The sequence below is a fragment of the Pinus tabuliformis genome, chromosome 3_1 (genome assembly GCF_031772625.1).
Source record: "Pinus tabuliformis cultivar Carrire ecotype Pingquan chromosome 3_1, CPIR1, whole genome shotgun sequence".
Taxonomy (NCBI): Eukaryota; Viridiplantae; Streptophyta; class Pinopsida; order Pinales; family Pinaceae; genus Pinus; species Pinus tabuliformis.
In genome coordinates, this window is record NC_142301.1 from 505,454,296 (window position 1) to 505,464,176 (window position 9,881).

Genomic DNA, 9,881 nt, shown 5'->3' on the forward strand with positions numbered 1-9,881 from the left:
TAATGCAATCTATAGAAACATTTGACAAACCCCGTTCTGTATTAAAAGATTGGTTCCAGGTTAAAGAATCATCTGAGGCGGATGAAGGATTACCCTCATCCTGACCATATCCTGGTCGGCATAAATCATGCTCCAATGAACGCAAACAGTCTCGAACCTCTATGGTTCAATGTAGGCGAATGCCTTTTCTTTATAAACCACTGAATATTAATGACGAACAGGAATCACGTATGATAATGGACGAATAACAGTAAACCTTGGAACCCTGAATCGGCTCAGCTAACCAATGAGGGTTCCAGCAAGCCGTAGCAACGGTAACTTAAACATAATATTAATGTAAAGACTGTGTAGAAGCATAGAGGTAAAATACGCACAGCATCAACAAATGAGACTACATTCATGTCATATCATCGACCGTCGTTTCTGAGATAATGTAAACGTAAACATAGACATCGAAACATATCTAGGAATAACAGAACTCGATGACATTGAGTATAGCCGTATTGACGGTGTTATTCTGCAGAAAAACTGTGGAAAATAATGCATAGGTGAATAAAGAAATAATGAAGTCTGATAGCATTAAAATACAGTCACATTGACAGTTATATAAACAAGAAAAACGAGGATTCTGAAAGCAGACGATAAACCATTAAATAAGTTACAGCCCCGTAAGGGTTTCCAGCCTCGAAAAGCATCGCATGTCACCCATACATCTACAGGGGTTAGATGCAGGTGTGACCGCTTTGCCGTCAGTGTGCATGAGCAAACCCTGGGCATATGTACAAACCCTTGAAGGGTGCATTGCCAATCATTCATGCGGGTGTGACCCGAGTAACAAGATTTGAAACAAGAACAGACGTATGCAATTGTTCAACCATCAAATCATGTGTAATACAAAAACGGCAACATTTCAACTCGTATCCGAGGAAAGCAACAGCGTATATCTGTGGTATTTAAATATACAAAGTATGAAAACCAAAGGCCGAGAATCTCACAAGTTCACAGACTGGTAAACCAAATTCTTCCAACATCTAAACTCACGGCCGTAGCCACCAGCATGTTCATAAGATTATACATCAGTCTAAATAAGATAGACAGAACCTGAAGCTACGGAAGGCAGGGTAGAAACCCAAATCTTTACAAGCGAGTTGGTGCCGACAATATCCCAAGACCATGTAACCGGATCGAGACCAGGGTTTTGTTATAACCTGCGGCCAACCAGATATGATCAGGTTGGGGTCTCATCCTAAAACCAGAATAAACCCTCTGGCAAACCGAGAGGGATAAGGATGCATCAACCATAAAACCAAACCCCGATGACCAGTTAAATACCTGGAAGCTCGGCGGTCCTTAGTGGCGGGACTCTTCCAGATCCATCAAAGCAGGAGATGCTGTTCACACCTGGCAAGTAAAAGATCAGGCGTTAATCAGAGTTCATAAACCAGTAAACCTGATAAAGAATGCATAGTTTTATGCCCAATGAAATATACAATCGAAGCTATGGTTGAAGTGACAGATACCTGTGCTAGCTTGCCGCAACCTGGCATAGTTTGCAGGGTTAGAATCGTCATTTGGGAGCGAGGGCTCGGCCTTCCTCCAAGTGCAAATGAACCCGCGAAGAACAACTCGGTGGGCTTTATGAGACCGATAAACCCTGAAACGATATTGACCCTCAGATCAAAGGAGAGAATCCTCACCGTCCCTTGTATGTCAGTTGGCGCGCGAACCCGGCAGACTTTCCAAAGTTTCACATGGTCTCTGTCCGGCGGTTGACACCTGGCCAGAGTAGGTAAGGCCATTTAGATTCCCGACCACACTTGGCATGGAAACAGATCGGAAAGGCAACCGGTGGCCTTTTCCGTTGACCTCCGTTGAATGGTGAGAATCGTTAAGGATTCGAATCCATAAGTTTTATGATAACACCAAGCTCGGTGATTAATAATCCTATGGAAACATCATAGTGGCACGGTTAGTGCTTAAATAATTATAAGTGAATATATATTGTTTATGGTTGTTAGGATCGAGCTTATAAGGTCCGCGTGACAATAAGGTTACCGCCATATAAAAAAAAAAATTATTTACTGTGGAGCGTGACAATGTGGTATCAGAGCTAAAGGTTGCAATACTGGCGCCTTTGGGAATTGGTAAGTGGAAAGGATATTGGAGTACGCCATCAGTGGGCATTAACTCAGGTATGAGTTAAATCATTCGCATATTCATTTATGTCGTACACTACTATTGGCATGACAGATGTGATTCATGTTATAACTTCTTTGAGAAGTAGGTGATAAGTTGTTGCATAACTACGTTCATAACGTTGGATTCCTGATGAGGATAAAAGACAATGAAACTTTTGTCGCACTTAAGAACGATATTGAACACTCATTGACGAAAGTGACAATCAACTACCAAGTTTGATTTGCAAATATGGCAATAACAATGATGTATTTAATGAACAAATTGAAGTTACAATGAACAAAACTTAGGGGAACATCCTTGAATAGGATGAAAAATTGTTAAAAGGACATTAGAAGAACCCCTTTAGATATTGAAAACATGCAATGAGTCAAGCAGCGAGACTTAATTGTCATACCTAACTTTTGAATCAGTCTTGTCATGGATGCATGAAGACGATTGGTGGTTGAGATTGGTTAGTGTTGTATGACTAACCCATAGAACTTATATGCATTAATTCAATTGAACTAAGATCGTTACAGATCGTAACGAAGTGAAGGTTGATTGATGTCGCATGCATGAAATGTGCGTATGAAGATTTTATTTTTGTTACTCTCTCGGTGCTATAGTCCAGTTGTGCACGAGAAGAGTTCTTAATTTTATTCACCATGAGAATGCATGATGAATAGTATATGCTTATGTCCTAATAGTTTTCATGATGATTACCCTCTAATTGACTGAAATCCATTAGCATGGTATGTGCTGAAGTTAATCATTACTTGTTGGGAGAAAAAAAAAACCATTGGAGTCTCGATTAAATGATGGTTGAATTTATCTCCACTATGGGAATGATGGATTTCTGCATTCCAGTGTGAAGTTAAGGGTAGAGGCATGTTCAGTGGGTAACATTTCTAGGACCCATTCATGGTATAATTACATGTGATAATTATTCATAAATAAACTACCTGTGTTAATACAGTTGTCAGTAAACTCTAATTACCTTCCCCAACCATAGATGCTTCGAAAGGAAAAGGAAGCAAGGAGAAGGAAGAAGATCGTGCTGTAGGGACAGACGGAGATGGGAAAAGAAATCGCTAAGCCTGGTGATGACCAGATAGAGCAAGCTTGGGTATCAGAATCTTGCAGAAAACTCTAAGTCTGGAAATGACTAGATAGTGCTTGATGTGCATGAGAGTATTCCCTTGACCATGCTTAAGGAGTTGGAAAATGATAACTATAGTGTATTGATGTTAATGATTTTCGTAATGCTTCCTAGAAGTCATTGTTCTGAAATAGACACATAGTACTGTTATGATAGTTGTTGCGTCTAGCATCAAGTGGTAACTCTGGTGCGTGTGTGACACTTAGGAGATTATGCTTCTAATCGCATAAAGTAGAGCCATTGCTTTCGGTAAGGGTGGTTTAACTTGTTAGTTATGCATGTTGATCCAGGGATAAGATAAGTGTCTTGTCCACTTTCTTGAAGAACACATATGAATGTCTTATATGATTTCTTAGTAGAGAAAGTATTTGAATGCATGCAATAAAAGAATGGTTCTTTTATAGATTTTCTTGGTAAAGAAAATGGGATAAGGCATGCAGTTAAAGATTGACTGTTTATATGTTTTCTTATGATAATACTTGCAGTAAAAGAATTGGTTATTTTATATGCTTCTTGGTAAAAAGAATTGGTAGTTCCTCCTAGTCGGACTACATGTGAGTCTTGTGAGAGAAATGTTTGTCTCTCGTTGTTTTCTTGGAATAAAATCCTTGCTAAATATAGCCAAAGTATCTTCTTGAGAGAAGAGGATGAGGCATATAAATGTCCCGAGGACATAGCATGGAAGGTGGTCAAGTTTTCTTGAATTAAAATATGTATCTTTATTTGATAAAAGCTTCTTGGGAAATATATATATATATATATATATATATATGCTAATTGCATTATGATTCTAGTTAGTCTCTAAGTTCTAGTGAAATGATTATGCATTACATGCATGATAAAAGATAACTAAGGATGTGCTTCTAGGCACATAGATATTTATCCCTAACTTCTTGAGGAAAGAGTATATTACCTATATACATAAATATAGTCTCATCCTAAGAGTATGCATACTTCATGTATGAAGATAAAGGATTTTAAGAGAGTTCTTGAAAATGGAAATAAAGGTTCTGTCCTTTAAGAACACATTAGAATAGTGTTCATACAAGAACCAAAAAGTCTTAATTGTTTCGTGAAAGGAACTATGTACATTAAAGTAAAATAATTGTGTTAGGAGAACACATGTCGCATATTGGTAGCTATTTTGACTTTGGAATTATGAGTCTGTGTGTACTTAGAGGAAGTGGTCATGTTAGCTTCCTTGAAAATAATACTCTCTTGGAGAGATTGTCTTGTTGGAAGAGCTGTGTTGATTGCTTGATTTGATGCATAAAGGATAAGTAAACCTTGTTTTTGTATCTTGGTTTTTATGCCGAAAGATAGACATCTTTAATAATTTCTTGGAAGGGAATCTTGAGAAATCCTCACATCGAAAGATAGAGAAATGAGGATTAAAATGACTTCCTTAAGAAAGAGGTATGTGATTTGTCGTATGAAATGATGGTGGTCTTCTAGTGAAGGGAGTAAGTGTTGCATACATTAAAGAAGGGCTTATATGATAAGCAATGGTATGTACAAAGATTAGTCATCGTGACATGAGAGTTATGTTCTCGTATGTTAGAGAAATTATGTTTAATTACACTAACAATGCATGACCAAAGTTAGCATAGTAAACGTGAGATAATACTCCATTAATGATGATTTGAATTGGGACAACAGACTATGGCAAAATTGGAAATGTTTAGATTATTAACTCAACTGTTGTTGACATTTATACATTAATGAGTATTTGCATATGCTTTTATACATGACAATATTGTATGCATGAACATTCTTGGAAATGGAATACGTGTTAACTGATGCATATTTATAACTAACGTTGCTGATGGGATTAAGTAGTGGTAGCTTAATGGCAACAAGAAAACTCATCACGTAAATTGCTGCAATGTGAAATGCAATTATAAATGAGAAAGAATGATGTTATATGATATGCATGAATTATGTTATTTGGAAAATTTGCATGCATACAACGTGTATGATGGATATGTTTCCCATCAATCGTGATGTTGTGGACCCATGTTGGGGTTAAGTGTAAATGCATGGTATACATGCATGGTTGTTGTGCTAATGATAATGTTCATATGGATCATTATGTAAATTACTTTGAGGAAGAGTATTAAAAGAGAAATATTCATGCTATGTCTGGTTGGGATCAGATGGCATAAGAGGAAAGAATTTCCTGTGTACGCTACGTCTGGTTAGGATCAGATAGCGTTTACTGGCGAGACCAGTGTAATTGCGGTCGAGTAGGACCTGCAAGTGCTTGGGTTGATGGCAATTACCTGCCCGGAGGGGTTGATGGTACTTGTCTGCCCGGAGTTGGGTTGATGGCAGCTACCTGCCCGGAAGGGTTGATGGTACTTGTCTGCCCAGATCTCCTCTCCTTAGAATTCTTGAGCTGGTTGGCCAGTGGGATTCTATGTTAGACCTGGTAAGGTCTTTATCAAAGAAACTGTCTGGATGTGAAAAGGACTCGATTTGGTTGTGAGAACCAGTTTCCATGGATTGGGAATTCTTTAGTCCATTGTGGTCTCATGGCTAAAGGAATTAACTAATCAGCTATATGACATGTTAAAAACGAATTTTACATATAGTTGTGTAAAATATGTTATGCACATTTAACAAGAAATGAGCTTAGTGCTCAATAAAGAATAAATGGAATCTTATTTCCTTTATTGTGTTATTAATGTTGTGAACATCTTAGTGGGAGCTAAGACAATTCTTGCTTAATACAGTGATTGACTGTTTTGATGATTAGAGGGCTAGGTGCTCTTTTGGTACTTCTCGAAGTATTTTACGAATGTCTTTAGTAAGAATTCGTTCAGTGTGCACGTGAGCAGTGATTTATCATTTGATGATTAGTGTTAATGCTCTTTAAGTACTTGTAAAAGTACTGTGATTTAGAAAGCATCTAACATTGCACAATTGATTGCTAGTCAAAAGTGTCTCATTTGACTCAAAATATAGTGACTAATGTGGTTGAATTTGTTAGTCATATATTGCAGGAACCACTTATCAGGGAAGGTTGAAGAATTGTCCAACCTCTATTAACAGGCTTACATGAAAGTATTCATGATTTTCAAGCATAAGATGGTAAGTTATGGTAAGTTGACACAGAGAATTGTTTATTATGAATGAATAAGGGCCAGGTGGTGGCGATTAGAAGTTGCATATTTTTGCAATTACGAATGATTATGACTATTGATGCTTATAACTAATGATATTTCTTATTACTATATCATTACTATTTTGTTTGTCGTCTTTTCTTGGAATGAAATCGTTGATTTCAAAGAGAAAGGATCACATTCTGTGTGGATTAGATAGTAATGCCACAAGTAAAATATCAAGTTCCGACGAAAGATGAACACCGAGGACGGTGTTCCTGTTAAGGGGGGGAGTATGTAATATACCTATTGTAATTAACCCCATGTAAAGTAATTTTAAATTACCAATCAGTTAATCAAACCTGCGTAAAAGTAATTTTAAATTACATATCAGTTACAACTGATTCTTGGTATTGGTTAAATGGATCAGCGAGCACCCTAACAAAAAAAAAAGAGGCAGAGGACAGGCAGAGGACAAGAGAAAGAAAGACAGGGAAACAAAACCCTGGATGGACTAAGTCTGGTTAGGACCAGATAGTCAAGCACAGAGTGCTGGCTTACTGAGGATAGTGATCCGGTAAGCAGAAGCTTGGGGGGAGATTCAGGTCTTGAGAGACTGATCTCATGGTTGGGAGGATATCAAGCTTTACACAGGGATTTAGACAGGAGACTGAACCAGACTCACCGTGTCCGTGAAGACCAGGTAAGTAACTGACCCTTATGTCTCCAAGATTATCTGTGTAAATGGTAAAGATAGCTGTTACTGTCAGTTATACTGTAGTTACAGTTAGTAAGCAGAATGTAAGCAATACTATCTGAACAGAAACAAGAAGTATACATTACAGTTATCTGCAAAACAAGAAGCATACGTATTTCTGTATGAAAGAAATTATGTATATAGAGTACTATAGAACTCAGGAGACAGAGCATGAAGAAGTTAACATTCAAGGACTGTCAACTAGTATCTGTAGAAAAGACGAAGACAGAACCATGGCATATCCAATAATGCAGTCTATAGAAACATTTGACAAACCCCGTTCTGTATTAAAAGATTGGTTCCAAGTTAAAGAATCATCTGAGGCGGATGAAGGATTACCCTCATCCTGACCATATCCTGGTCGGCATAAATCATGCTCCAATGAACGCAAACAGTCTCGAACCTCTATGGTTCAATGTAGGCGAATGCCTTTTCTTTATAAACCACTGAATATTAATGACGAACAGGAATCACGTATGATAATGGACGAATAACAGTAAACCTTGGAACCCTGAATCGGCTCAGCTAACCAATGAGGGTTCCAGCAAGCCGTAGCAACGGTAACTTAAACATAATATTAATGTAAAGACTGTGTAGAAGCATAGAGGTAAAATACGCACAGCATCAACAAATGAGACTACATTCATGTCATATCATCGACCGTCGTTTCTGAGATAATGTAAACGTAAACATAGACATCGAAACATATCTAGGAATAACAGAACTCGATGACATTGAGTATAGCCGTATTGACGGTGTTATTCTGCAGAAAAACTGTGGAAAATAATGCATAGGTGAATAAAGAAATAATGAAGTCTGATAGCATTAAAATACAGTCACATTGACAGTTATATAAACAAGAAAAACGAGGATTCTGAAAGCAGACGATAAACCATTAAATAAGTTACAGCCCCGTAAGGGTTTCCAGCCTCGAAAAGCATCGCATGTCACCCATACATCTACAGGGGTTAGATGCAGGTGTGACCGCTTTGCCGTCAGTGTGCATGAGCAAACCCTGGGCATATGTACAAACCCTTGAAGGGTGCATTGCCAATCATTCATGCGGGTGTGACCCGAGTAACAAGATTTGAAACAAGAACAGACGTATGCAATTGTTCAACCATCAAATCATGTGTAATACAAAAACGGCAACATTTCAACTCGTATCCGAGGAAAGCAACAGCGTATATCTGTGGTATTTAAATATACAAAGTATGAAAACCAAAGGCCGAGAATCTCACAAGTTCACAGACTGGTAAACCAAATTCTTCCAACATCTAAACTCACGGCCGTAGCCACCAGCATGTTCATAAGATTATACATCAGTCTAAATAAGATAGACAGAACCTGAAGCTACGGAAGGCAGGGTAGAAACCCAAATCTTTACAAGCGAGTTGGTGCCGACAATATCCCAAGACCATGTAACCGGATCGAGACCAGGGTTTTGTTATAACCTGCGGCCAACCAGATATGATCAGGTTGGGGTCTCATCCTAAAACCAGAATAAACCCTCTGGCAAACCGAGAGGGATAAGGATGCATCAACCATAAAACCAAACCCCGATGACCAGTTAAATACCTGGAAGCTCGGCGGTCCTTAGTGGCGGGACTCTTCCAGATCCATCAAAGCAGGAGATGCTGTTCACACCTGGCAAGTAAAAGATCAGGCGTTAATCAGAGTTCATAAACCAGTAAACCTGATAAAGAATGCATAGTTTTATGCCCAATGAAATATACAATCGAAGCTATGGTTGAAGTGACAGATACCTGTGCTAGCTTGCCGCAACCTGGCATAGTTTGCAGGGTTAGAATCGTCATTTGGGAGCGAGGGCTCGGCCTTCCTCCAAGTGCAAATGAACCCGCGAAGAACAACTCGGTGGGCTTTATGAGACCGATAAACCCTGAAACGATATTGACCCTCAGATCAAAGGAGAGAATCCTCACCGTCCCTTGTATGTTAGTTGGCGCGCGAACCCGGCAGACTTTCCAAAGTTTCACATGGTCTCTGTCCGGCGGTTGACACCTGGCCAGAGTAGGTAAGGCCATTTAGATTCCCGACCACACTTGGCATGGAAACAGATCGGAAAGGCAACCGGTGGCCTTTTCCATTGACCTCCGTTGAATGGTGAGAATCGTTAAGGATTCGAATCCATAAGTTTTATGATAACACCAAGCTCGGTGATTAATAATCCTATGGAAACATCATAGTGGCACGGTTAGTGCTTAAATAATTATAAGTGAATATATATTGTTTATGGTTGTTAGGATCGAGCTTATAAGGTCCGCGTGACAATAAGGTTACCGCCATATATAAAAAAAAAAAAAAAATTATTTACTGTGGAGCGTGACATTAAACCAGTTTAGATCCATCTTAAGGATCTACCAAGCTCAGAGAGGGATCAAATCTCTTTAGATACAACATCTTTTAGAGTGAAAAAAAAATTGATCCCTCTAGGCCCTTGGTAGATCTAGAGTTAAGATGAATTCCTGTAAACATTTTGATTTCATAAAATTACATAAAAATAAAAATAAAAATAAATTAAAAATTAAGATAAGATAAAATAATAAGATTCATAATTATAATTTATTATTAATTTTTATTCAATTGCTATTTTTTTGAGCTCCAAGTTTATGATAATCCACTGTATAAAATAAAAATGAAATAATAAAAATAATGTTAAAAT

At 38.1% G+C, this 9,881-nt stretch overlaps 2 long non-coding RNA genes across 3 annotated transcripts; both read right to left on the bottom strand.

The window, feature by feature from the left end:
- Positions 1-553: 553 nt before the first annotated feature.
- On the bottom strand, positions 554-1,907 carry LOC149188024 (uncharacterized). 2 transcript variants are annotated; one of them, XR_016256227.1, is made up of 3 exons: positions 1,521-1,907; positions 1,333-1,401; positions 554-1,208 (listed from the first exon to the last, which is right to left on the bottom strand). It is a non-coding gene; the product is annotated as an uncharacterized LOC149188024 (long non-coding RNA). The 2 variants fall into 2 exon arrangements; XR_016256226.1 differs by having other exon boundaries at positions 554-1,401.
- A 6,090-nt stretch (positions 1,908-7,997) lies between these two features.
- On the bottom strand, positions 7,998-9,107 carry LOC149188025 (uncharacterized). Its single transcript, XR_016256228.1, has 3 exons — positions 8,965-9,107; positions 8,777-8,845; positions 7,998-8,652 (listed from the first exon to the last, which is right to left on the bottom strand). It is a non-coding gene; the product is annotated as an uncharacterized LOC149188025 (long non-coding RNA).
- Positions 9,108-9,881: the final 774 nt, after the last annotated feature.